At 38.4% G+C, this 27,033-nt stretch overlaps 2 long non-coding RNA genes across 2 annotated transcripts; one reads left to right on the top strand and one right to left on the bottom strand.

Annotated features, from left to right (window-relative positions):
* Positions 1–23,142, top strand: LOC140607980 (uncharacterized). Its single transcript, XR_012009922.1, has 3 exons — positions 1–126; positions 2,907–3,096; positions 22,996–23,142. It is a non-coding gene; the product is annotated as an uncharacterized lncRNA (long non-coding RNA).
* Positions 22,994–24,898, bottom strand: LOC140607981 (uncharacterized). The gene is made up of 2 exons (XR_012009923.1): positions 23,458–24,898; positions 22,994–23,149 (listed from the first exon to the last, which is right to left on the bottom strand). It is a non-coding gene; the product is annotated as an uncharacterized lncRNA (long non-coding RNA).
* Between the last annotated feature and the right edge of the window lie 2,135 nt (positions 24,899–27,033).

Genomic DNA, 27,033 nt, shown 5'->3' with positions numbered 1-27,033 from the left:
CACGAGTCTCAGAGATGGCATTGCTGGGAGCAATAGGGGCAGGGTAGCCATGTATAGTTTCCCAGGAAGTAGGCACATTATTGAAGCAAATCAGATCAAGAGAGGAGGAAAATGCTGGACACATTTGTAAGTAAAACTACATGGCACAAAGCACTCCCTAAGGACTCCTAGAATTGCTGGAAAGAAATTTGCCATGAGTGTTAGGTCCTTAGAATGCACAAGACAGATTTTGAAAAAATGACTGCTTTGTAGCTGTTATTCTGACTCTTAGGATTCTGATGTGGGAAATGTGGGAGACATAGCAGGACAAATAAGTACTCCTGACAGGGCAGATAAGACCTGGAATCTGAGCTTGCCAAGACCCTGACATCAGCGAGCTGCAGAGCAGATACCTCTCCGCTGCCCACTGTAGCCGACACCAGATAGCATAAAGAGACAGCCAGCTATAAAGAGTCAAAAACAAGAGCTGCAATCAAACAATCTGGGGGATACAGACATTTTCCTTAAGGCAAGTCACAAGATACTCTGTAATAGAATACAGCCCCTTAAATAAAGCATCCTTACTGCAAAATCTCCACTGGCAGAGTTCTAGTATGTGAACCATGCAAGTTTTAAAATAAATCCATGCAAAAAAAGTTAAAATGAATATTTTTTCTGTCTTGTTTTTTAAAATAACAAAGGATAGGAATTCAAATTGTACTAAATACTGGAGATGACCAAGAGTGATGCAAGCTAGGGAAAATGTGTGCAATTAGGAGACAGGGGAGAGACCAGAACTTCTCAGGATATAGAATCACAAATGAGGCATCATCCCTACTCTACAAAATATGAGTTTGCCAGGAGATAAAACATAATTTGCTGAAACATGTTTGTAAATGTTTACGTTTTTTATAACCCAATTGACATTTGTTTTAAAATTATATCCATTTTCTATTATTGCTTCTGGTAGATTTTTATATTTAGTTCTATAAAACAATGGCATGCTTCCTTTTTTAAATAATTCAGTTCAAGGTTTCTATCTTGATGTTTGCTGAGAGGTTCAAGATACCAATATCATCTAAATAAAAAAAAGAAAACTGACTTTCAGTTTGAAAAAAATCTTAGAATTAACCAGAGGTTCAAAGTAATAAGGGCATATTTGGGCAGGAAAAAAAGAAAAACCCTTTAGCTAGAGAAATTCAGCATGAGTAAAAAATTAACAGGTATCTCCTCTGGGCTTCTGTTCTTTAATGTCCTCTAGAGTGTTAGACTCACCTTGCTATGCCTTGACCTCACACAGCCTCTTCTGACATGGACTGATGCCCTTTGGTTTCAAATAAATGCTGTTTTCTGGAGACTTTTACTCCTTTTCTGGCCATCATCCCAGAAATATTGATCAGCTTATTGCCACTGCCCTGTTTTTCCTCAGAATGGCGCCAGAGTGATCTCTTAAAACACAAATTTCATCAATGCCTCTACTGCTTAAACCTCTGTGGTTATTCCCTATCTTCTCCCCCATAAAAATACTCAATGTCCATAAAAGGACTGAGAGGACCTTCATAATCTAGATGCTGCCCAGCTTCCAGTTTCAAATGAACCCACTGAAAACCAGTCTGGTAAAAGAGCTCACATAAGGTCCCCACTAACTGCTAATGGATCCATTTCCATAAGAACCCCTGTCACATAGAACTGGGCTGGGTTTTGTAATTTGAATTTCTACTTCCAGAACTTCTGCATTACCCCAGTGAAAACTGAAAGTTAGCATTTTCATTTTCAGTTTTATTTAGAAAAATAGGAATCACACACTATTTCTAGCATATTACAGTAGTCTTTCCTTATCCATGGGGGTATATGATCTAAGACCCCCCAGTCTTACAACATACTATAATAATAGTAACATGAGTGTGGTCTCTCTCTCTCTCTCTCTCTCTCTCTCTCCTTCATACACACATACCCTCTCTCTCTCTCAAAATATTATTGTACCGTATTCACCCTTCTTCTTATGACAAAATGAGATAATAAAATGCCTACATGGTAAGAGAAAGTGAAGAAAATGATGTACACTCTGTGACAAAGCATTGGTAGAAAACGGTAGAAGGCTACCGTTGACCTTCTGATGATCCATCAGAAGAAGGATCATCAGCTATCAGACCATGCTTGATGCCACTGGCCACAAAACTGCCAAAAGCAAAACTGCAGATGAGTGGGGACCACTATAATTACTTGAAAACTTTGGTCAGAGTTGAAGCTAGACCTCTAATGACGGTACTCAGAAAGTTATTCCAACTCATTTGAAAAAACTTAAGATTTTTAATTTAGTTATTCATGAGACACACACAGAGAGAGGGGCAGAGATGCAGGCAGAGGGACAAGCAGGCTCCATGCAGGAAGCCTGATGTGGGACTTGATCCTGGGACTCCGGGATCATACCCTGAGCCAAAGGCAGATGCTCAATCACTGAGCCACCTACTTTCTCTGTTTCACTTCTTTAATCTGACATACTTTAATATCATATTGTTTGCTTAATTCCAACATTGCTAGTCTCTTTTCTTTTCTTTCTTTTTTTTTTCAGTCTGTTTTCTATGAGGCAGCATTTCCTAGGTCACGATTATCATGCTAACTCTGGTATTTCACTACTTTTAAGGGGGTCCACCCCTTGGAAGAGTCTAGGGTGTGCTTTTCATCATCTGAGGGCATCAGACCTCAGGAGTAAAAGAACTCTGTGAGATCTGTCCTCCTTTCTACCTTGATCTCTATTGTTCTAGGAGTTTCCTCTCTAATGTGTGCCTTCTAGCTCTCTCTGAATGTTCCTACAAAGATGTCAAAAGACCCAAAGCCCAATCATCTCTGGACTGTGCTCAGTGAAACATGCAGTCTAGAGCTGATCATATAATAATACGGGATTAATTGGCTCTTTGCCTTTACAGTGATGTAACCTTGTGTGGCAGGTGGCGATTGGCCCCTGGCAATCAAAGCTGCCAAGTGCGTGACCTGGTGTCTCTTGATGTAATCAAGACCTGGAAACCCACAGCAAATGAGTCAGCCCTGACACAGAGACCCTTTAGCTCTGTAGCCCTCACCTCTGAATGCCTGATCCTGCACTGGAGACTTTCTTAGGTATGTGGATCTAACATTCTTCCAGATTCAGCTCACCAGTAGGGGGACTATTTCTTCCCATTTTCATGGGATATATATGTTATAGATATATATTATTTTAATTTTATGGATATATATTATATTAATATGTAGCCAAAGAATTTTATTTTGAAATAATTTTAATAGAACTATTTGATAATGACATCAAAAATAATAAAACCAATGTGTCATTCAGTAAAGCATATTTCAAAATATTGTATATTTAAGTTATTTTAGCACTCCCTTTCAGTCTCAAAAGTATCCCAGTTTGTGATAGTTACTAGAAAGGAGGTGGATGGGGGGATGGTTTAAAAAGGTGATGAGGATTAAGGAGTACACTTGCTATGATGAGCAACAAGTGATATATGAAAGTGTTGAGTCAGTGTATACACCCCAAACTAATATTATATTGTATGTTAACTACCTCGAACTTAAATGAAACCTTTTTAAAAATTTAATTTTCTAAAAAAAAAAAAAAAAAAAAAGGTGTCCCAGCTTGGACATGGAATTACATAGTTGCCCTACTAGATAATGTATGATGAGAAGACAGAGTGGTGTCCATCTTTCTCCCACTGTCACCAGGATATTGCACAGTGAACTGATAGGCCTTAAAGGCAACACATTTGAACAACACTCAGCCACAGCAAACAACCTGCAGGGTGCACAGGCAGAAGGTAGTGCTTTCTTGGCTGATCTTGAGTTCCAGAGGTATGAACAGGGCCCAGGATGCTCCAAATACCTCCAACCAGCTGTGTGTTTGGTTGGGAGCTCCCTGAGATCTACGATGGGGCCAGCCCAGGCATAGAGGGGTTTCAGGTCCCAGCCATGGAAGAGAGATCAGATCATACAGACAGCAGCCTGGATGGCCAGTGGGGCAGCAGCTACCTGCAAAACAGAGGACCCTGCCACAGGACAGAGCAGCAAAGGGACAGGCCAAGCCCTTTGCAGGAAATTTCAAGAACTCCTCACTCTCCTGTCAGAAGACATTCTAATAAGTTCCCAGAACAGAGAGATATCATCTTGGGGTAGAGGAGGAGGGAGCGCAAACACAAAGAAATGAGCTATTTAAATTATATCAAACAGGATGTAAACTAGTTTAGAACTTTAGTTACCTTCTAGATCAGACTGCTTATTTTTCTGGGCATTTCTGGGTGTAATGCATGTAAATTTTCAACACTACTAGGCAAGCAGCCTTTTGCAAATCTATATAACTTCTGAAGTTGCTGCTTCCAAATGAGATTAATCAGCTAGCTCTTCTGGGTGATATTGTCTTTAGATTGGAGAATTTCTTCCAGTTGTTGCTCAGGAAAGTTATATTTCTCAGTCTGTGAGTAGTTAGATAGAGGGTGAAAGAGAGAGAGGAGGGACTCCCACGAGATTAAATATGGGAAAAAGTGTTAAAAGGAGAGGTAAGAGAAACTGCATCTATGTTTCCTAGTGTTAGTCCTGTTGAATATTAACAAAGGCTTTCTTTTCAATTACAACATGTTACAAATGGGAAACTGGGCATTGAGGAAACAATATATGTTTCCAAATGCTGAACAATAAGAGCTTTCAGAGGCAGAGTGTAGGGGCCCAGATACCTTTAGGGATTACTCCATGGGCTGTGTTAGTTTTGTGCTAGAACACAAAAGATACCTTGCACCCAAGAGTCTTGAGGAGTTTAGAAACTTCAGATCCTACATATCACAGTCTCAAGTGTAAAATTATCATGCCCTCTGTTTGATCTCTCCCTGGCGCTCTCACTCTGATGACACTGGGGGAAATATGAGAGACACGTGGTAATCTGTTTGGGGAATAAGGGAAAGGTGTTGGAAAAACAGAGAACGTATTCCCTGGGAAACTATTTGAGTTCCACTAAGCAGAAAAATGTACAAACTCACTCCTAATTCACTCTGAAGTGGTGTGTTTCAATTCCCTTGTAAAATACAGAAACACAAAATTGGAATGTGTGTCCCAGCAAGAGCCCTCTTTGAGAGCTTAGGCCAAAGAGAGCAAAATTTACCCAACCACTGTGCGCCATAAATCATAGTCTACAAAACACATAGTTCCTGCCTACCCATTATTTTTCCCCAAAAGAAACAGTATTATTGTGCTTTCTTCACAAAACTAAAATACTATGAAATTTTTAAAAGAAACCAGAAACATAAAAACATTCTTTTTACCCATATGCTGTTGGTTCCACACTCCCTTAATTCATCTCTATCTTCACCATCCTCACTCTCATCTAAGCTGGAAATCTCAACACCGTCTTTTGCTCCTACCTCTCCCGGACTCTCACCACCTTATTATTCTCCCTGACAGTCTTTCTTTTGTTCCTATTGTCACTTCCTGAGTGGACCTCATTGGCATCTCACCTGGCTGTCTGCCTCTTGTGAGCTACCTTCCTCTTCACAACTTAGCCTACACTCAGGTCAGTCTTCCCATTCTCATCCTTTCTGTAAACCACCCCTGGGACCACCTTCCTCACACACAGCTCTGTTAAGTCTCTCTTCAGCCCCAATTCTTGATGTCTTCCTGAGTTTGAACAACAAACACTGCAGAAGCACTTACTGGCCTCCATGACCTGCCCCCAATACCCTGTGCTATTGTTTCTTGCCCTATACCTTTTTCAATCATGTTCTGCCACAGTGACATCAGATTATAAGTATTTATTCAAATATCTTCCTACTTTGTAGTGTTTGCACTGCATTCTTCTTTCTAGAATGTTTTTTGCCCCACCTCTCTCCAGCCCCAAACAAATGAAGACTTCTTGAAATCTTACCCATATGGCTAAACAGCTCTAAGAAACCTTCATGATCTTTTCCTGATTTCTGTGACTAAAATTAATGTATCCCTCTCCCATGCTTTCATATGTCTGGACCTTCCCATCAATACTTACACTTTCTACCCTGTACTGCAGACACTTGGGTTTACTTGTCTTTCCCATTACACTGTAACCTGCTTAAGTTCAGATAAATATCCCAGCAAAGTTTGTGGAGTGGAATCTATTACACCTTGTGCTGGTCATAGCCAAGTTCACCATCACTATCAAGTAAATAAGTCAAATAAACTGTTCTTTATCAACAGGCTAATGTCTACCTCAGAAATGTACAAATTACATTTTTTAAAGGTCATATCCTTAGTAAAGTTATTGGTATCTATAATTATCATGTGCTTAAATGCCCTAACTTTTAAAATTATATCTATCAGCATTGACAATAAAGATTTAAAGTTAAGTCAGAATTACCAGGAATTATCCTTTTTTTTAATTATCCTTTATTATAGGAAATTGCAGGAAGAAGCTAATGCGCCCTAGCAAGACACAATGCTTGAAGTCAAAAGATTTAAGTTCAGATCTTCTCTCCTCCACTTATGAACTGCTTGGGCTTAGACAAAGCCCTATACTTGAACCTCAGTTTTCTAGTCTGTAAAATAGGGAAGAAAATGCCTACCTAACTCTTATAGAAAAGGAGTCAAATAATAGATGCAGCAGTACTTTCAGAACTGCAAGTTTATCTACAAAGAATATATACTAGTATTAATCTGAATAAAAGACTTATCCAAAGAACATACTTCAAATAACAGTCTTCATGCTTTGGATAAAGCTAATGAAGTAGAATATTACTACTGTTTTAAGAAGCTGGTGGGTAACTCAAAGATGGCGGTCTTATCTGGATGACTTTGCATTCTACATTCTTATTCCATGCTGGTTGGTAACTCTTAACGCAGGGATTTATGAAAGTCAAGGGCATTTCCTGTCACAATTTGCAGATACAAATTGATTGATCTGCCTCTCCCAATTTTTCCAAAGTTACCTAGGCTATCCCAAGAATACCCAACACGCGACTTCATTCTGCCTGTACCAATCTAGTTTGCTAACATTTGAAAACACATGGGGATACATAAGCCTCTTGTAAAAATTCTACGAGTGTTATAGTGGTCACAGCACTGTAATGAAGGAAAGAAAGAAATTAGGAATAGACAATGGTAGTAAATAACACTAAGAAACACTTGAGCTTGGGTAGTGTGGGTAGTGTAAGGCGCTGTGATGTGAGCCAACAAGCTTCCAAGATAACTGGAAGTTTAACCCTTTGGGTACCAAAGATTTCAAATACATTTTAATAGTTTAAATGATTTTCCAACTTTCTCACCTTGGTGATCAGACTACATGAGCCTTTTTGTTGGTCTTCCAATCCACATTTCCTTTTTCTTTTAAAATTTTATTTATTTATTTGAGAGATGGAGGGAGCAAAACCAGGGGAAGGGACAGAAGGAGAGGAAGAAGCAGACTTCTCACTAAGCACAGAACTTGACACAGGGCTCAATCCCAGGACCCTGAGATGAAGTCAACACTTCACCGACTGAGCCACCCAGGTGTCCCTCCACCACACTTTCAAAAGCCTCCTTATCTTTGCCACTACCTGGAATGGAATGACCCACCTTCTCCAATTGCCCAACTTCTATTCCTACTGATAACCTCAAGTCCAGTGAAATCATCTCTGATACTCTCAGGAAAAGTTATTCACCCCTCCTCTGTGTTTCAAGTACGTTTCTCCTAACACCATTTTAGTACCTATCTTGGGATGTTACAAGTCTTTCTGTACACATCTGTCACTAAATTTCATAATGGCAGGGTTTGAGGGTCTTTTAAAATTTCCTTGCACAAAATGGTGTCAGAGGTGAGTACATTTTGTGTACACAGTAAATACTTAGAAATGTTTATTAAATGAATGAATGTGTTATCAATAATGAAAACCAATTATTATACTATTATATTTAAGTGGTGTCATGGAGATTTATGTCCTACCTGATTCTCTGTTAGTTTATACAGAATGGTATGTATTCTATAAAGTGTCTTTTTTTTTTTAATTCCTCCTCTGTGAATATCTCCCCACCCCCATGTAATTTAGGTTCTTTCTCATTGGGTATGATCATTGTCCCTGTTCTCATTTTTTATTTCTACTGTTTCTATTCTCTGTTACTTCCTTCCTGCTCCCCACTTTGATTAATAGGTCCCATGTTCTGTCTCTCTTGTTCTTATGAATCCTTGAAATGTCTTGGCTTAATATATTTCTTGACATGGCATAATTCTTTATTTTGTTTTCATACCTATCATGTGCCAAGGGAAACACATCTTTATACTAGGCAAGATTCTGACATGTCCAATCATAATCAAAATATCCTAGAAGTTTCCCTTCGCTTTCTATCTGCATTGCATCCACTTTGTTCTGGTTCCACCTCCTCACACCTAAATTATAACTGCAATAGCCTCCTAACATCTCCATCTGCATCTGTACTCCCTTTTCTTTCTTTTTTTTTTTAAATTTTTATTTATTTATGATAGTCACACACAGAGAGAGAGAGAGAGAGGCAGAGACACAGGCAGAGGGAGAAGCAGGCTCCATGCACCGGGAGCCCGACGTGGGATTCGATCCCAGGTCTCCAGGATCGCGCCCTGGGCCAAAGGCAGGCGCCAAACTGCTGTGCCACCCAGGGATCCCTGTACTCCCTTTTCTAATCAGAACACATATCACCACCAGGCTATTCTTCCTAAAACACTGGTTTCACTTTATTAATCCTAGGCACAGGGCCTTTAATTTCCCTTTGATGATACCCAGCATTCAAGATTCTCACAATCTGGCCACATTCTTTCTCATTTTATTTTATTTATTTTTAAAGATTTATTTATTTGAGGAAAAGGGGAAAAAGAGAAAGAGAGAGACCAAGTGCACAAGTGGGGTGGAGAGGCAGGGGGAGGGGAAGAAGCAGGCTCCCTGCTCAATATTTATTCAAATATCTTCCTACTTTGTAGTGTTTGCACTGCATTCTTCTTTCTAGAATGTTTTTTGCCCCACCTCTCTCCAGCACCAAACAAATGAAGACTTCTTGAAATCTTACCCATACGGCTAAACAGCTCTAAGAAACCTTCATGATCTTTTCCTGATTTCTGTGACTAAAATTAATGTATCCCTCTCCCATGCTTTCATATGTCTGGACCTTCCCATCAATACTTACACTTTCTACCCTGTACTGCAGACACTTGGGTTCACTTGTCTTTCCCATTACACTGTAACCTGCTTAAGTTCAGACAAATATCCCAGCAAAGTTTGTGAAGTGGAATCTATTACACCTTGTGCTGGTCATAGCCAAGTTCACCATCACTATCAAGTAAATAAGTCAAATAAACTGTTCTTTATCAACAGGCTAATATCTACCTCAGAGATGTACAAATTACATTTTTTAAAGGTCATATCAGCAATGTGGGGCTTGATCCCAGGACTCTGGGCTGAAGGCAGACACTCAACTGACGGAGCCACTCAGGTGCCCCTGTCCTTCTCATTTTCTTTTTCATTTCTCTACACTGATATTCATTCCTCTGTGTCCCCTCTTTTGGCTCTGGGTTGGCCCTGTGATGCTTTTTACCACTGGACTGTGGTGGAAGTGAGGCTGTGGGACTTTAGAGAGGGAGTCTTAAGAAACCTCAAACTAATTTAGGCCTCCTTTCTCAGAAAGTCTGCTTCTTTGCCTAGAACCACTCTGAGTCTATCCTAGCCGAAACCACAGCCTTCCTCCTAGGTCCTAAGAACACTCAGAGGAGAAAAAAAAGATCCTTTTAATCTTGTCTTTCCAAATGTAATGCCAGAGTTCTGGGAGAATGCAATCCAACCTATCATCTGATTTCCTGGACAGTGATAACTGTTTGGTACACAGATAATGGTGACAAAATCACTTCGCCAGCCCTCCATTTCCTGAGCTACTTGTATGAATTTTTGTGGGCCTCCTTTCAGATTGTTAATCGATAAAATTATCTCTTCCAGACTGATCTGCTCCAGTTTCACATCCTAAGTAGTTCAATTCTCATTCCTCACTTCAGACTTCTGCTTCTGGGCAAGATGGAATAACAGAGACCAGATTTACCCTTCAGTCTGAAACAACCAAAAAAAAAAAAGGACAAAATATATGAAACAAAGGTGTTCAGGAGACTGAATATCAGACAACTGAAAACAATAATCTCTGAGAAATGTAAAACAAATGAGGGGAGACCGAAGATTGCCCAGCTTACTGCATTCAGAGCATTTCCAGCACACAGAGAAGGAACTCAGGCATAGCCCAGTGAACAACTTGAGTTAAGGAGATGGAGAGTTGACAATTCAGAGACACCAAGGAGGTTACAGTTAAGTGGGACAAAATAAGAGAGGAGAAAACAGTGCAAAGAAAGAAACTTCAGAGGTTTGCAGAAGGCCCTCTCTTAGGTATTCACATATACTAATCAGCATATGCATGAGAGGGAACTAAAATAAAGAGAGATGTTTATTTTATACCACACACAAAAATCAATTTCAAGTAAATTAAGCAAAATAAATTCAAGAAGCAAAAATTCAAAACTCTGAAAAAAATAAAGAGTGTCTCTATCACATCAAGGTAGGAAGTTTTTCTTACATAAGGCACCAAAAAAGCACTGGCCATAAATAAAGATTAATTAATTAACTAAAATTAAACTTTCTGGAGCACAAAGGCAATATATTAAAGTGATACACAAACCATACACAAAGATATTTATAATCCATAAAACCAGTAGGAAATTTTTGCTCAGAATATACAATAAAATTATATATACCCATGTTTTTAAAGACAACCTAGTAACAACAGCAAAAAGTAAAAAGTAAAAAAAATAAACTATTTATATGATATAAAAGGCAATTTTTTAGAAAAGGAGCAATAAATGAGATATATAAAAAATTTCCTAGGAAAATAAAACTACAAAAAAATATCATTTCACACCCAGCTCATGGGTATGCAGCCATTTATTCATTCATCACAGATTCACTGGAACCCTATGAGGTGCAATGCTCTATTCAGAATATAGAAACATTAAAAGGTGAATAAATTATCATTATTTTGTTTACTTTCTCTACTAAAATGAGACCCCAAAGAGGGCAGGCACTGCTTCTTATTCTTCATTGTATCTTCAGCATATAGTACAGTCCCTGGCATGAGGCAGAAAAGTATTCAATGGCAGTAAGCTGATGCAAATCCTACTCTGAGGATTTCACAGTGTGAGGAGAGGGAGACAAGAAAGCAGCAAATCCTAATATTTCACAGGGATACCTGAGAGTGTCCACAGAGGAGCTACATTTTGGAGGATGTCCAGTTCTCCAGCACTTTGGTCAGACTCTACAGGAAGTCAAGATTTGAAATGAGCCTTGGGAAAAAGTTGTTTTGGTTTTTTTCCCCCAAAAAAAGCCTGGCATAGCTTTCTTTTTAACTCGGCACAGAACATATACCATATTATCACACACACACATACCTCAAATAACTAAATCCCTAATAGTAAATAACTTCATCTTCAAAACTCCAGAATGAGGAGGAAGATGAGGAAGAAGAAGAATCTAAGCAATCTATACCCATACAATTTACCATGATGTTAGCATGCTTTACTAGTGGCCATCTTCACTAACATAACTTTATTATTTCACTGCCTTCCTTGATGTTACTTTACTACTTCAGAAAACTTGCCCAGGAAGAAAAAAGTTGTAGGGTCATGTGGGTAGCTCAGTGGTTGAGCATCTGTCTTCAGCTCAAGTCGTGATTCCAGGGTCCTGGGATCAAGTCCCGCAACAGGCTCCTCAAAAGGAGCCTGCTTCTTCCTCTGCCTGTGCCTCTGCCTCTCTCTGTGTGTCTCTCATGAATAAATAAATAATATCTATATTTTTAAAAGAGAAAAATGTTGCAAATAACTTTATTGTTAGTTTCAGGAACTTCCTGAAAATCCTGCTTAAGTGAACATCAAAATATTCAACTTTTCAATGTTCAATCCAATGACTGTTTACTTTTCAAGACCCTTCAAAACTCTTAACTCCACCCATCCTAAACTATCACATCATGATCTCCTCTTAATCCCAGTGAACATCCTCCTCCCACATCCCCATATTGCTGTCTGCCAGCTACTCCAACCTCCACTACCTTCTAAACTTGAAAGACCTTGCCTTAAATCAGACTTCCATTCATTACTAGAGTTCTTGTGAGGTGGTTCCCTGCCCCCTACCATCACCCCTCCCACCTTATCACAGTATAAGTAAACTCAGCTTTGTCTTACCAACCAGTTGTTTGGTGATACTTTCAAACATCTAGCATTCTATACTCCTTTTCCTCCTCTTCATCCTTATACTTATCATCATCATCATCATCATCACCATCACTAACATGGATTGAGTCCTTAACGACATGCCAGGCACTTGCTGATTAGTTTATATACCTAATAATCTCATCCCTTACACAAAGAGTATTTTTAAGCAAGTAAGTAATTAAATTATAGGAGGTATATTCAAGTGAACTGCCAAAATTCTTCCAAAAGAGAGGTTTATGATTTTTACTGTCCTTCTTCATAAAAATTATGGGGTCCAAGTCTCAAAGATATTCTGAAGCAAGTTTCCTTGTTAAGCACCACTGGAAGCCATTTGTGAGTGTGGCCTTCATGGCTCAGCTAAGTTGAGTTCTATTAAAAGAATTCCAACAAGGGAAATAAATGTGCCTCTCCTCTCAATAGTAAAAGGAGGTGACCTTCTCACTGAAAATATTAGCTGATGAAATGAATAATGAAGTTGCCAGAAAAATGAACAAAATAAAGGTAGAGAGACTTTATGGAGGAGAAATGTCTGTTTTGCCTTTCACCTCCAAATAAAGAATAATAGATGTTCCCTTGGCAAACTGTGAGGCAGAAATGGGGTGACTGAGCTTTGCAACTAAAATAATATCAACTGTATATTGTAATTTCACTTTTGCAACACCACAGTTTTGCCTTTGTGGCACTGCCAGTAAAAATTCATTTTCAAGCAGCACAGCTGAACAGCCTGGGCCTTTGCCTTAATTCACTTTTCCTGCTAAGAGCCAAGAAGAGAGGTAGACTTGTATAAGGAGGATGGACGGCAGAGCACTCCATCGGAAGAGGCCACATGCTAAATTAATCATGTTCCAGCCAGAATTTGCAATTCTTTGAGAGATGCTCGAGACAGTATGAAAAATTTAGAGGTAACAGGGAAAGAGGGAGAGTTTGTGAAGCAGAAAGCTTCAGAGGGCACTTTAAATGTGCAGGATGCATTAGAGTTTCTCACACGTGAACAAGATAGCTCCCTTACCCAGAACACAATAAATAAGGACTGTATTCTCATATGTGTGCCCTGCAAAGAGAGCTGGAATGCAGAAATTTCTGATTTGATGGATATTTTCAGGGATTAGTATAATCATGAAAATCATCCATCTTAAAATTTAGCATCAATTCGTCAAAGCCAGCATGGAAGGATTAAAGTCACTCCAAGATGACAAGTCCTGTTGAAGAAGATCCAAGCATGAGTGCTTAGATAAGTTTGGGGTTTCTTTAATTATCATTATTTTCATGTATATTTTCCCTCTCTTCCTGCTTTTATCTAACTAGTTTTATTTCCAAGTTCCTAGCATCTCCACTTCATGTTAGGGACTTCACCACAGCTTTACTACATGAATGTAGTAAATATGATCTGTTCTGTAGTTTCCTTATCATGAAAATTTTTGAATAATTCTTGATCCATCGTAAGTGAAAACTATGAAAGTTTTTTTTTAAGAACAGTTTGTCTAGAGGGACTCTTGATTTTTAGTGTATTTTTTAAAGGAATTTAAAAAATGCTCTAACTACAATAACTTACCATGAATGCAATGCAGTTTAGTTATATCCTATGACAGTTGCAAGAAAAATGTTGTCCTTCCTGAGGACCCTCAGGTAATACCCTTGCAGAACTACTCCATCACACCTCACTCCTGATCTCAACCACATTTCTTCCTACTAATACTGCAATTTCCTTTCTTGTGGTAGGAAGTGGCTTCTGCATGGGCAGAGGAAACTATGGTAAACTTCGGTCTTAGGAAATTAAGAGGCCTCTGCTCTCAGTTGCAATCAGATATGTAAATTGTTGTGTTAAATGATCTCAGGTAGTCACAAGATGAATGAGTGCTGGAGCTAAAGCCCCCTGTCCTCCAGAGCCTCTGGCGGCCAGGGTCTTCTAACACATTCTCCCTCTCTGACTCAGTAATTTAGTCCACATTCTCTACCCCATTCTCTAAAGAGACTTCCCTGCCCCAAATCCCATGTTCTTAATTCTCAGCCTTCAACCAGCAATAAAAATTCATTCCTAGCTGGCTGTTAATAATGACTGACAAGAAGTCTGAAATACAATCCATGTCCACTCTCAGGAGCTCAATTAGTCCTTGGTTGTGGAGAGACATTTTCCTCTTATCATCAATTAATATTTTATGGGTTGCTGTTTCTTTATATTAACTCCATCCCAAACAATTTAGTTTCTGAATTGTCTTTCCCCTCCTCCATCCTCTGCTTCCAGGAGCCTCCCCTCCTCACAGTGAGATGTGAATTACATGTGGCAAGTTGCCCCTAATGCAGATCACCTCTTCCAGTCACTTAAGGAAGCCACTCATGGCCACTAAAGAGCAGTCCTCAAAACTCACTACTGGAATGAGAAAAAGAAACTGAGTTTTACCTAGTACTGAGCTTTTCTTTAGTTCCTCCAATGCCACCATTCAACTCAGCCTGTGTCCCATCTTCCTAGGACACTATTAAGGGATACCACCCCAAGCTCTAACTTGGTCTCATGCTTCTGAGCTCAAGGTACATTTTATTACTTCAGGTAGACCTTTGCTAGCCCTTGCACACTAAGCTGGTATCCTGAATTGTACACTCCCATAGCACGTGGCACTTCTACTTGTATGGCAGCCAATACAACTTACCCTGCTTCTGAAACATCCATCACTACCTTTTTAGGTTGTCTTCCACACCAGATTGAAAAGATCAGTGGGGCTGGTTCATTGTTGTTTTGCCAATGAATAACCAGTGTTTATCAACTAAATGAATAAAGGCAAAAATCATCTTTGATTCTTTCTTATATCCCCCATAACATCTATCAGGATAACTGAGACATAATAATTAGCATTCAATAAAATGCTATGGATTAAATGCAGGAATAAGAACCCTGAGGATGTCAGCTGAATTCAGCATCCCCCAAATCAACTGGGAAAATCCTTCCTACAATGGTTGTTCCTGATTTCTCAGTGGGCCTCTTGCCTTGCGACTTGGCTTAGATAAAAGCTAGAAAGAACAGCACTACAGGAAAAAAAAAAGAAGAAGAAGAAGAAGAGGTAATATTCAATGGAAACTAAACTGCCACACTCAGAAGTGATATTCTCTTTTTCTTTCAACTCCTACTGTTGAACATTTTTCCCCAACTCCCCAAGAGGGAAAGATCTCCGGAAGCACACCCATTAAAAAAAAAAAAAAAGTCACCCTGGTATTTTTTTTATAAGATGTGTGCTATTTAAATTCTTACCCATGAATATGTAGCTAATATTGACTAATGGGAAATGTTAAAGGAAGAAAGCTAAGTTTTTTCAAAGCACATCCATTGAAATTAGGGTCATATGTAAAAAATTTTGTTTAAAAAATTTTTTTCTGAGCTACATCCAAAACTCCAGAGGGCACATTAAATAATGGAAGTATAAACTACTGGGATTTGGTGCTGGTTAGGATGTTGGCACAATACATGGATTCCTGTGTGGTTTTAAAAATTATGGAATTTTTCCCTCTTCCTTTATCTAGTAGCCTCCAAAATTAAAACAGTTTTCTTTTCTTTGTGGAATAATACAAGCTAACCAAATTATACTCTAATATTTTCATTCAATGACTTGGAAAGTCATGAAAATGTTTGTTTGGGGAGTTGCCTATACAGAAAAAGGAAAAAAGGACCATACCAGAAGTATTTTTTTAAAAGAAGATAAAACAAAGAATTCCAAGGATTGTCACAATCTGATCTGCATAAATAAAAGATAATAGCTTCCGTGAGCTAGCCAACCTTTGTGTGGAGTGATCGGTCTGTGGAGAGTCATGTCTGAGAGGCTGCAGGTCATTATGGCAGGATAAAGCCTATTTCTCATTTATATTAAAGAATCTTGCCTGTTAAGGGCTTGATTTGGATCTCAGACATAAATGTGCCCAGGGCTGCTCACCTAGTTAAGTCAATTGCTACATATGCCTTCTCTCCCTAATACACACAGAGTTTATCATTCACAACTCAACCATTACGCCTAATGCTCTTTTCTTGATTTAGAAAGAATAAGTTACATAGATCAGAAGGACTCAAATTGAGGGGATTGGATCATAAAATTTATACCTAATATAGAACTTTTTTTTTCTAATTTTGTATAGAAGATGTGAATTTTCTCCCCATTATATAGAACCTGCTACATCAAGAGAAGACAATAAAACTGTTTCTGTTTTTGTGTTACATATTTGATTTACATTATTATCTGGTTCCAGGCAAGATGGATTGTTCCAAAACAGTATCGGAAGATCTAGGCAATGGAAACTTTTATATGTTAAAAAAAAAGAAGAAAGAAAAGTCAGACAATGCAGTAAACAAAGCCTAACTACAAGAATGGATAAATATGTATTAAGAAACCAAGGAAGGCCATGGATCATGGTGTCTGAAGAACTATGGGTATATTTGAAAGGCTTCCTTGGGCTGGGCATCATAAGGTGACTGTAACTTAAGTGGGGTCTCCCCTCCTCATAGGTCTGCGAGTTTAGAAATTCAGTATATAACTTCAGCAAGACACAATCACAATCAGGCCCTACTGAATTGATTTGCATCAACACTTAATTTTTTAAAAAGATTATCTGTACACAGACTTCCAGTTAAAAAAACAATGGGGTAATTTATGAGGTAATAATAATATAACATAATAGTAAAGTTCTGGTCAGAAGATTCGGGCTCTGGTCTTAGATCTATCTATGTAGTTCCACCTCTGAGATCCTTCATGAGACATGGCCTCTCTGGTTCTCAATTTTCCTAATCATAACTGAGACGTATTAATAGTTAATTCAAATCCATGAGAAAATAGTTCAATAGACAAATGAACAAAAGACAGGAATAAAAGGGCAGTAGTATAGTATGGTGATGTGGTTATCAAACAAAATGTGGGCTACCTAGGAGTCCCCAGATAAATCAATAATGGAGACACTTGTATCAAGATGTTCCACAGTGTAGACAGGATGATTTGAAAAGTAAATGAACAAAGGGCTCATTGTGCAGAGTATTGCTGAATCTGTGAGTTGCAGACCTAAGAAAGATCATAAACTAATTTTATCGGAAGGTATTGCCTAAAACAATTTCTACCTAAATTTGAAGGTAAAAAGTAGAAGGAAATGTATGACTGGACCCAGAAGACGTAGTGACTATGCAGCCATCCTAGAAAGACAGAAGGTAAGCTAAAGACAGGGCCCTTCTAGGCCTAATTCCCACTTGGAACCCTGAGAAGATGCCACTTTGCACCATACTCCCACCCAGAATATGGTAATTACAGCAGAATAAAAGGGCAGTGGAGCACATATAGCCAGCAGGCCTGAAATGGTGGCCCTGAGATTGCAGTGGCTCCATGTGGAGGATGTGGAAGGAATCCTGTCATTCACAGGTGCTCTCAGTGAGGAAGTCAGATGGCAGTGAGAGTAGCAAGCAAGAAGGTTAGCACAGGTTGCCCTCCTGCGGATAAGATATCCCTGAAGGAGGGTCTGTGCTATGGGGTGGGTGGTCAACAGCATCTGAAGAATTGGAAAAGGAACTCCAACTGTGCACAGGGGCTAGATCAAAGGAGAGTCATCAGGACCAAGCAACCAGATGAACAGGGAACATCCAAAACATCCAAACACAAGACCCTTCCTCTTCCAAAAACTCCTATCCTCACTAGACCTGACACTAACCAGTTAAGTAAAAAATAAGAAGTGGCAATTTTCTGGACACATCTCAGTTTTCCAAGGACTGCATTTTTACCTTTATCTTAAGTGTGTGCCTCTCCTTTCTATGTTCATCATAAGTTGTTCATCCTGAATTTGGACTGTGGGTACCACAACTAAATTGAAGTCCAGCCCACAGCTTTACATTTATCACAGATGTAAGACGATTAAAAACAAGAATAAGAATGCCATCTACTGGCATGGAAAGCAGCAAGGACTCTGGCAAATCTGCATTTAGTTTAAATGGGAAAAAGTCTTATAAAGAAGGAAAACAGGTTTTTTATTATTTTGTTATGAAATGGCGATCGCCAGAGAATGGACAGTCACATATAAATAGTATTAAGAGGACTGATCACAAATAAATAAATTCTTCCTTAGAATTTAAGAAATTCTTTCTCCTGCCTTCATATCTCAATTTTGTACTTACTACTACAGGCTCCTCTGGACACACAAAAAAAATGGTATATATATATATATATACACATATATATACACATATATAAATGACATGAAAAAGTTCTGTTTGATTGACTTAGCAAACTGTTTCAAAACAACCTAATATTTTTTCAACCATTTAAAATATGTATTCATAAATTTGTTTGCCTATGTAGACAGAACGACAGAGCATGTGACTCTCTTGGCTGTTTCCATTTTCTGTATATTGGAGTTACATTGGATTTTTTTTTGCACAATTTTACAGAAGGCAAGCCAGAGACTGATGAATTGTATTTGCCAATATAGATTACCAATTATATAATTGTGTTAGCTAGTGATAAGTCAAACTTTTAAACTTTTTTCGTAACAAAACATTCAAATCATTTATTTGTTATTTTAAAACATTCAAGCCGGTGTTTTATTAGGTTCTTGATAATGACTTGGTAAAATGTCTACAAAGTGAAGGTTCATTTCATTGCCTACAAATATACAATTGTTCCAGCACCATTTGTGAAAATTATCCTTTCTTCCATTAAAATGTCTTGGCACACATGTTGAAAATCAACTGACCATACATATGCGGGTTTATTTCTGGATTCTATATGCTGTTTCATTAATCTCTGTTCATTTATACACCAATTCCATATTCCCTTAGTTACCATAGTTTTATAGTATGTCTTAATATCAGGTAATATAAGTCATCCAAATTTGTTCTTTAAAAAAAAAAAAAAGATTTTATTTATTCACGAGAGATAGAGAGAGAGAGAGAGAGAGGCAGAGGGAGAAGCAGGCTCCATGCAGGGAACCTGATGTGGGACTCGACCCCAGGTCTCCAGGATCACACCTCGGGCTGAAGGTGGCGCTAAAACACTAAGCCACCAGGGCTGCCCCCAAATTTGTTCTTTTTTAAGGTTATTTTGGCTACTTTAGGTCCTTTCAATATAAACTTTACCACCAGCCTATCAATTTTTACAAAAAAAAAGCTGCTTAGATTCTCATTAGGATTGGGTTGAACTTATAGATCAAATTGAGAACTAACAATATGCTCCATGAATATATCTTTGCATTATTTAGGTCTTTTAAAAATTTTGCTAAGCAATGATTTGTAGTATAAAGTTAATTCAAATTTAATCACATACCTACATTTAATGGTTAAAATTATAGAAATTTTAGAAGAAACCAGAAAATTTCCTAATCACCTTATATTTAGCAAAGATTTAATAGTAAAAATCACAAAATATAAGATAAACGATGCCATCAAAATTAAAATTTTGCTCTTTTAAAGACACCACTACAAAAATGAAGGGTAAACCTCAGACTAGGGGAAGCCATTTGCAAAGCACATGTATGAAAAAAAAACGTGTCTAGAATGTTTGAAGAATTCTTACAGTTCAATTAGAAGACAAATCACTTTTTTAAATGGGTAAAAGATTTGAATAGGTATATGATCAAAGGAGATATATAGATGACAAGCACATCAAAAGATGCCCAATATTAGTCCTTAGGGAAGTGCAAATTAAAACTATGATGAGATCTCAGTACATTGCCAGTACACTGGCTAAAATTAAAAAGACTTCTTATAGCAAATGTTGGTGAGGATGTGGAGCTCCAAGGATTTTCATATACTGATGGAAGGAATAATAAATTGTACAATCACTTTTGAAAACAGCATGACAGTTTTAAGTTAAACATACATCTACCAAAAAAAACTCAGTGATTCCATTCCTAGGCATTTAGCTAAGAGAAATAAAAGCAGGGGGGCCTGGGTGGTGCAGTGGTTGAGCATCTGACCTTTGGTTTTGGCTTCAGTTGTAAACTCAGGGTCACAAGAGACAGCCCTGCATGGGGTTCTGCACTCAGCACAAAGTCTATTTGTGATATTCCCTCTTTCTTCCTCTGGCCCTCCTGCTCATGTTCTCTCTCTCTTTCCCTTTCTTTCTCTCTCAAGTAAATAAATCTTTTCTTTTTTAATAAAGAGAGAAATAAAAGCATATGTCTTTACAAATATTGGTAAAGGAACATTCACAGTAGCTTCATCTGTATTAGCCAAAACTGGAAACAACCCAAATGCCCATCAACCAATGAATGGATAAATGAATAGTTATATCCATACAGTGGATTATTACTCAGCAATAAAAAGAAATTAATTTACTCATAAATAAAAAAGAGCACACTCCTGCTATATACATGCAACAACACAGATTAACTCAAAATAATTAAACTGAAAGAAGCCAAACAAACAAAAGTATGCATCTTATTCCATTTATGTAACATTCTATAAAATGGAAAATAAATTTTAGTGACCCAAAACAGATCAGTAGTTTCCCAGGACTAGAAGGAGGGTGGGATGAAAATAAAGGAGAGATTACAAAGAGGCACAAAGAAACTTTTAGGAATATATATTCATTGATCTTGACTGTGGTGATGGTTTTACTAGTGTATACATATGCCAAAACGTATCAAAGTCTACATTTAAATATATGATGTTTATGTCAAGTATACTTTAATAAAGCTTTAAAAATAACGTAACTCGGGATCCCTGGGTGGCGCAGCGGTTTAGTGCCTGCCTTTGGCCCAGGGCGTGATCCTGGAGACCCAGGATCGAATCCCACGTCAGGCTCCTGGTGCATGGAGCCTGCTTCTCTCTCTGCCTGTGTCTCTGCCTCTCTCTCTCTCTCTCTCTGTGACTATCATAAATAAATAAAAAATTAAAAAAAAAATAATGTAACTCAATTGTGGCAAAAAGCTAATAAATAAAATAATATTTTTTAAATGTTTTATTCTTTACTTTGACAAATATACTTTTGTTTTAGTGTTTCTGGTGTTTTAATTGCCAGTGACGTATTGGCACAATATTAATATAATAGGCCTCTTACTCTGGTACTTGTGCACAGGGCAGAGGTACAGAATAATGCGATTGCATCTACAAGCTGGACTCACCACTCCCCCCCCAAAAAAATTTATCACATGGCTGTACCTATAATTTCTATAAACTAATTAAGAGTTCACAGATTATCTCCACAATTGAGTTTGACCATTCAATTATTAAACCCATCTATGCTGATAGATGTGAAAATGTAACATTCAGCATCTCCCATGCTTCTGAATGATCAAGCTGATTGTGTACATTAAAATACAACCAACCACAAAACTGCAGCTCAACCTCAAATGATTGCCAATTAAGTTAGTGTAAAAATAAAGCCACTTTCCCTTTACCTAGAATTAGCCATGTTAACAGAGTCAAAGAAAAGCTTTCAAATCTTCCTCCAGTTTGCTTCCTTTCTATTAGCATTTCTTGCTTCACTTCATTGACAATGAAGTTAGTGACGGTAAGGCATTTTTCCTTTAGTCATGTAGACATGAGAGGTGAAGAGAGAAGTTTCCTCTCTTGCAGCTAAAGAGTTTAAAAGTGGTCTAGAACAACAGTGCAAATAGCATTATAGCTAGTTAAATGCCTAATAAGACAGAGCTCATTTGGTCCATTTCCCTTTATACCAACAAGAATGCTTTAAACAGTCCCAAAAGATTGTAATCATTTACAAGAGTCTTCAAATCTTCAGAAGAAATATCCTTAAGTTCTTTCATAAACTTCCTTTCAGCTGAGGGTCCCGTGGCTGAAGTTTCAACTAACTCTGAGGGACACTCTTTAAGAGTCAATGAACTCATTTTCCAGAGTTGCTATACCAGTTTTCATTCCCAACAACAGTGCAAGAGGGTTCCCCTTTCTCTACGTCCTTGCTAACATCTGTTGTTTCCTGTGCTGTTAAATTTAGCCATTCTATTTATAGCAGCCTTATCAAAAATACCCAAGTGATGGAAGAGCCTAAATGTCCATCAACTGATGAATGGGTAAAGAAGATGTGGTGTACCTGTATGCATGCAAAATGGAATATATATATGATGGAATATTACTCAGCCATAAAGAAGAATAAAATCTTCCATTTGCAATGACATGGATCGAGCTAGAGAGTATTATGCTAAACAAAGTATGTCAGTCAAAAAAGACAATACAATATTATTTCACTCATATGTACAATTTAAGAAACAAAACAATGAATGTGGCAGAAAAAAGAGAGAGGCAAACCAGAAAACACTCTTTTTAAAAAAAAATTTTTTATTGGAATTCAATTTGCCAACATATAGCATAACACCCAGTGCTCATCCCACCAAGTGCCCCCCTCATTGCCCCTCACCCAATCACCCCAACCCCCTGCCCATTTCTCCTTCCACTACCCCTGTTCATTTCCCAGAGTTAGGGGCCTCTCATGTTTTGTCACCCTCACTGATATTTTCACTCAGTTTCTCTCCTTTCCCTTTATTCCCTTTCACTAATTTTCATAATCCCCAAATGAATGAGACCATATAATAGAAAACAGACTCTTAACCATAGAGAACAAACTGAGGATTGCTGAAGGGGAGGTGGGGGGGATAGGCCACATGGGTGATGGATATTAAGGAGGGCACTTGTGATGAGCATTGAATATTGTATGTAAGTGATGAATCACTAAATTCTATATCTGAAACTAATATTACATTGTATGTTAACAAGGTGGAATTTAAATAAAAACTTGAAGAAAAAAAAAGAATCAATGAGCTCATTACTTTCAGTCCTTCCTCACAGTTTTCTCTTGTTTCAGAGTCCATTGTCAGGATTTTCCAAGTCCTGCCCGTGAGCACTGTCCCAGTCTTCACAGTCTGGCTGCATGGATGATTCTTCATTGGAAGTCCCAATTGGATGAGTATGATTTTGAGGGCATTCCTAAAGGTCCACGTCACTGCTTACCCCAGAGCCTAAGTGTTCAATAAACTTCTATTAAACCAATGTATAAATAAGTACATCTCAGATGTAAACAAACTATGCTGAAAATCTTATATTTAGAATCCAAAATGGTTTGGACCAAACAGGTGAAAATATTGTCTCCTACATCAGAGCATATCTACTTCACAGGGTCACTGTAAGCATTAAATGAAACTGCTGCAGGTATGCACCTCTAATAGGCAATATCTAGAGGCAAGAACCTTAGAGAATATCAAGACAATAAAATAGAATAGAAAAAAAAAAAAAAAAAAAAAACACTGAAGCAGCTTGTGAAAGTCACCTGGCTCACGACGAAAAGCAGCAGGGTTAGAACTCAGGTAGCCTCCTAGGCCAGTGCTCCACACTTGAGAACGTCACCACAGAACTCCAGAAATTCCATGGGACTTTCCAATAAATCAAAGACCTTCAGGGTAGCGAGCAACAACATGGACACATTTCAGTGGGGGATACAATGTGACGAAAATAAAGCAAGAGCGAGCAAACCTGCACTGTATGAGACTTCCATGCTCAATGTTTTCTTACTCATTTTCTTAATTCCCCAACATTCTTGATGTGTGCATTTTTATTCTCATAAGGTAACTGAAGTTCAGAAAAGTTAAGTGATGTGCTAAGGAGAGAATTATGGTCTTCTGACTTCAATCAGTGCTATTTCTTCTGTTCAGTACCAACACTGAACTTGGGATGGCAGCAGGCAGTGAGCAGCAGGAGTGGGTCAGGCTGGAAGAGGCCATATAGGGTGATTGGGCCTGGGAAGGAAGGTCCTTGGGAAAGGATGACACGAAGATAAGTTCACCTGTGTCACAGTGGGAAAGGCCCTTCTGAAACTAAGGCATTGGAATTTAGCAGCCCAGCAGGTGTTCAGTATAGGTAACCACATCAGTTCAGTTGCTCAGGACAGAGAACTTGGTGTCATCCTTCATTTCTCTCTTTCTCACCCTCTGCAGCCAATCTGTTACTAAATTCTCATGTCTCTCCCACCAAATTATATCCAGACTCAAAACCCTATTCTCAACTCTGGAACTACCCCTCCTCTCCAAGCCACTACCTGTGCCCTACTTTATGGTCCTGGACTCTACCTGGGCTCCCTGCTCTATCTTTGACTCCTTCAACAACTTCTCAGACCATCACTCAGAATGAATCTTTTCCCCCCAACATTTCATTATGAACATTTTCAAACAGCAAAGAGAAATTTTTTTACAGTGAACCCATATATCCACAGCTTTGGTTCTACCATGATTATACTTGCTTTACTGTGTTGTCTATCCCTCTTGAAAGGTTCTTTTAAAATGTAACTCAGATTATATTGTTTTTCCCCCATAAAAACCTCCAATAGCTTCCTGTCTCCTTCAAAGGAAAAGCCAAACCCTTGTCATAACCAATAAGGGCCCAAATGATATATACCATCTCACCTTCTCTGCCTTCATATCCTACTGCTTCTTGCTTGCTTCCCCTCTGAGTCACACCCCCAGGTCATTCCTCTCCAGCAGAGCTGATGTCTTTGTTTATTGTAAGACACACCAATCTTGGAACTGGCTGTTCCCTTTCCCTGGATTTCCCTTCCTACAGATTTGTTTTTTAATATTTTACTTATGTTTTTGAGAGAGAGAGACAGAACAAGCAGGGGGAGTGGCAGAGAGACATGGAGATGGAGAAGCAGGCTTCTCCGCTGAGCTGAGAGCCTGACAAGGGGCTCAGTCCCAGACGCTTAAGCAGCTGAGCCACCCAGGGATCTGGGCCAAAGGCAGGCGCTAAACCGCTGCGCCACCCAGGGATCCCGCAATGCAAACTTTTTAAAGAAACTTTTATCTTTTCACTTGGCTTCAAACACAAAAAGCACAACCTTAAGTAATGCTATTGCAATTATAATAGGATTTGAAATAGATTATTACACATCACAATAACTAATGTTCTAATTTAGAGCCATGGGTGATCAGTTCAATACTGAAACAAGTGTGTGAAATCCAGTAGCTTATTGGTTAAATATTGGTTTAATCTAAATCTGAACCTTGTCCATGCACAACAGTTCCCCTCCCCTATGCAACCTTTTTCTAGCTCTGTTGTCTGATAGAATTTGTATCTGTGTCTGGGTACTATGTTATAGCATAAATTCTTCAAATCAGGCATCATAGCTTATTCTTTTTTTTTTAAAGATTTATTTATGATAGACGTAGAGAGAGAGAGAGAGAGAGAGAGAGGCAGAGACACAGGGAGAGGGAGAAGCAGGATCCATGCTGGGAGCCTGACGTGGGACTCTATCCCGGGACTCCAGGATCGCGCCCTGGGCCAGAGGCAGGCACTAAACCACTGAGCCACCCAGGGATCCCCCCATCATAGCTTATTCTTACAACTAAAAGAGCAATGCTCTGAAGACAGTGGGCATTCACACAATATTATTAAAAACTAATAGTTAGATTTACTGTCTTTCCACCCTCTCCTAACTAAAGTGAGTGAGAGTAGGCTTTTACTACAAGTCAATTGTAATTACTAGGTCAAGCACATATCAGGGTAGGGAGAAAACAGACAAGCTACCAGTCATACAGCTTCATAAAGATCACATCAAACATGCCACAGGACAGTCTAATTGGTCATGGATAAGAAAACATAATAATGTATAATAATGATATTAATTAGTATTGGCATTTGCTATATGTCAGAACTGGCACTAATGTTTTTATGTACTTCACACCTCAGTCTCCACAAGTCATTATGTAGAACTATTATCCTTCATTTACTGAATGAGCAAATTAAGCTATGGAGACATTGAGCAAATTTCCTAGGGTCATCCTAAGAGTTAAAGAAGGGAATGAGCAGATTTGTATGGGCTCAAGGGTTCTACAGATCTATGATTTTAGCATCATTTTGATTGCTTTACTTTATTTGGAGTTTAGCCTTTCTTTGGTCTCCTTTCATGATTTGTTTATTTTTTATTTCATTGGGGTGTTCTTTAGACTTATATAGATTGTCTTCAAATATAGGATCTGTATCATTTTAAGGGAGCCTGTGAAATTTTGTAGGAGTGGAGAGGGTTGATTTCTTGATTACCCTGCACTGTTCTATCACAGTAATAATTACAGAAGTAAAAGTGTAATAAAATGGGAGGTTTTAACCCATATTTTATGAGTCACAAATGAGCTCTTAAAAGCTGCCATTTTATTATTTCCTTTAGAGATACTTAATAGGTAACGTCAGTAGTAAAGTTTAGTGCCCAACCAGCCCTTAACATTCCATGCCTCCAGAATTATCAACCCTCCTTAAAGGAAGAATAATCAAGAGGTTTGCTCTGTGTGTGTGTGTGTGTGTACACACATGTGTAGGTAGTTTCATATCATCTAGGTTAATAACTAAAATGTAAAGGAGCAGGAATCAAAGGGCTACCACCAACTATATAGATTAGGCAATGAAAAAAAAAAGCAGGAAAAGAACCAAAATTAGAATATTATCCAGAAAATTAAAATTGTATGTGGCTATACATATAGCATATACCACCTGGAAGAAATAGCCTTAAATTGTAGACACAGCATGAAATAGCCATTGCAGAGTAGGTTAGTTTCACATTAACTCATATAATCTGACCTCCTCTGACATAGTTCAACACCTAAGAATTTTTCATTCCTCTCTAATAAACTAAACATCTCTTCATCTTGGTTCAGCTAGATTTTCAATAACTGCCCTTGCTAGAAGCTGCTGATTAACTGACTTTTTCAGGTCTTGCCTAACTGCTGGCTTCTTCGCATTTTCTGGAAAACCAAGTGCATATCTTTGTATCTAGACATCACTGGAAGTAGTTTGTCACCTCATAATTCAACTTGCAACAAAGCCTATTGAGCCCCTTTCTCAACACCAGCAAACCAAAGTA

Source organism: Canis lupus, chromosome 17 (genome assembly GCF_048164855.1).
Source record: "Canis lupus baileyi chromosome 17, mCanLup2.hap1, whole genome shotgun sequence".
Taxonomy (NCBI): domain Eukaryota; kingdom Metazoa; phylum Chordata; class Mammalia; order Carnivora; family Canidae; genus Canis; species Canis lupus.
Note: the sequence above shows the minus strand (reverse complement) of the source record. Positions and strands in the feature narration are given on the sequence as shown.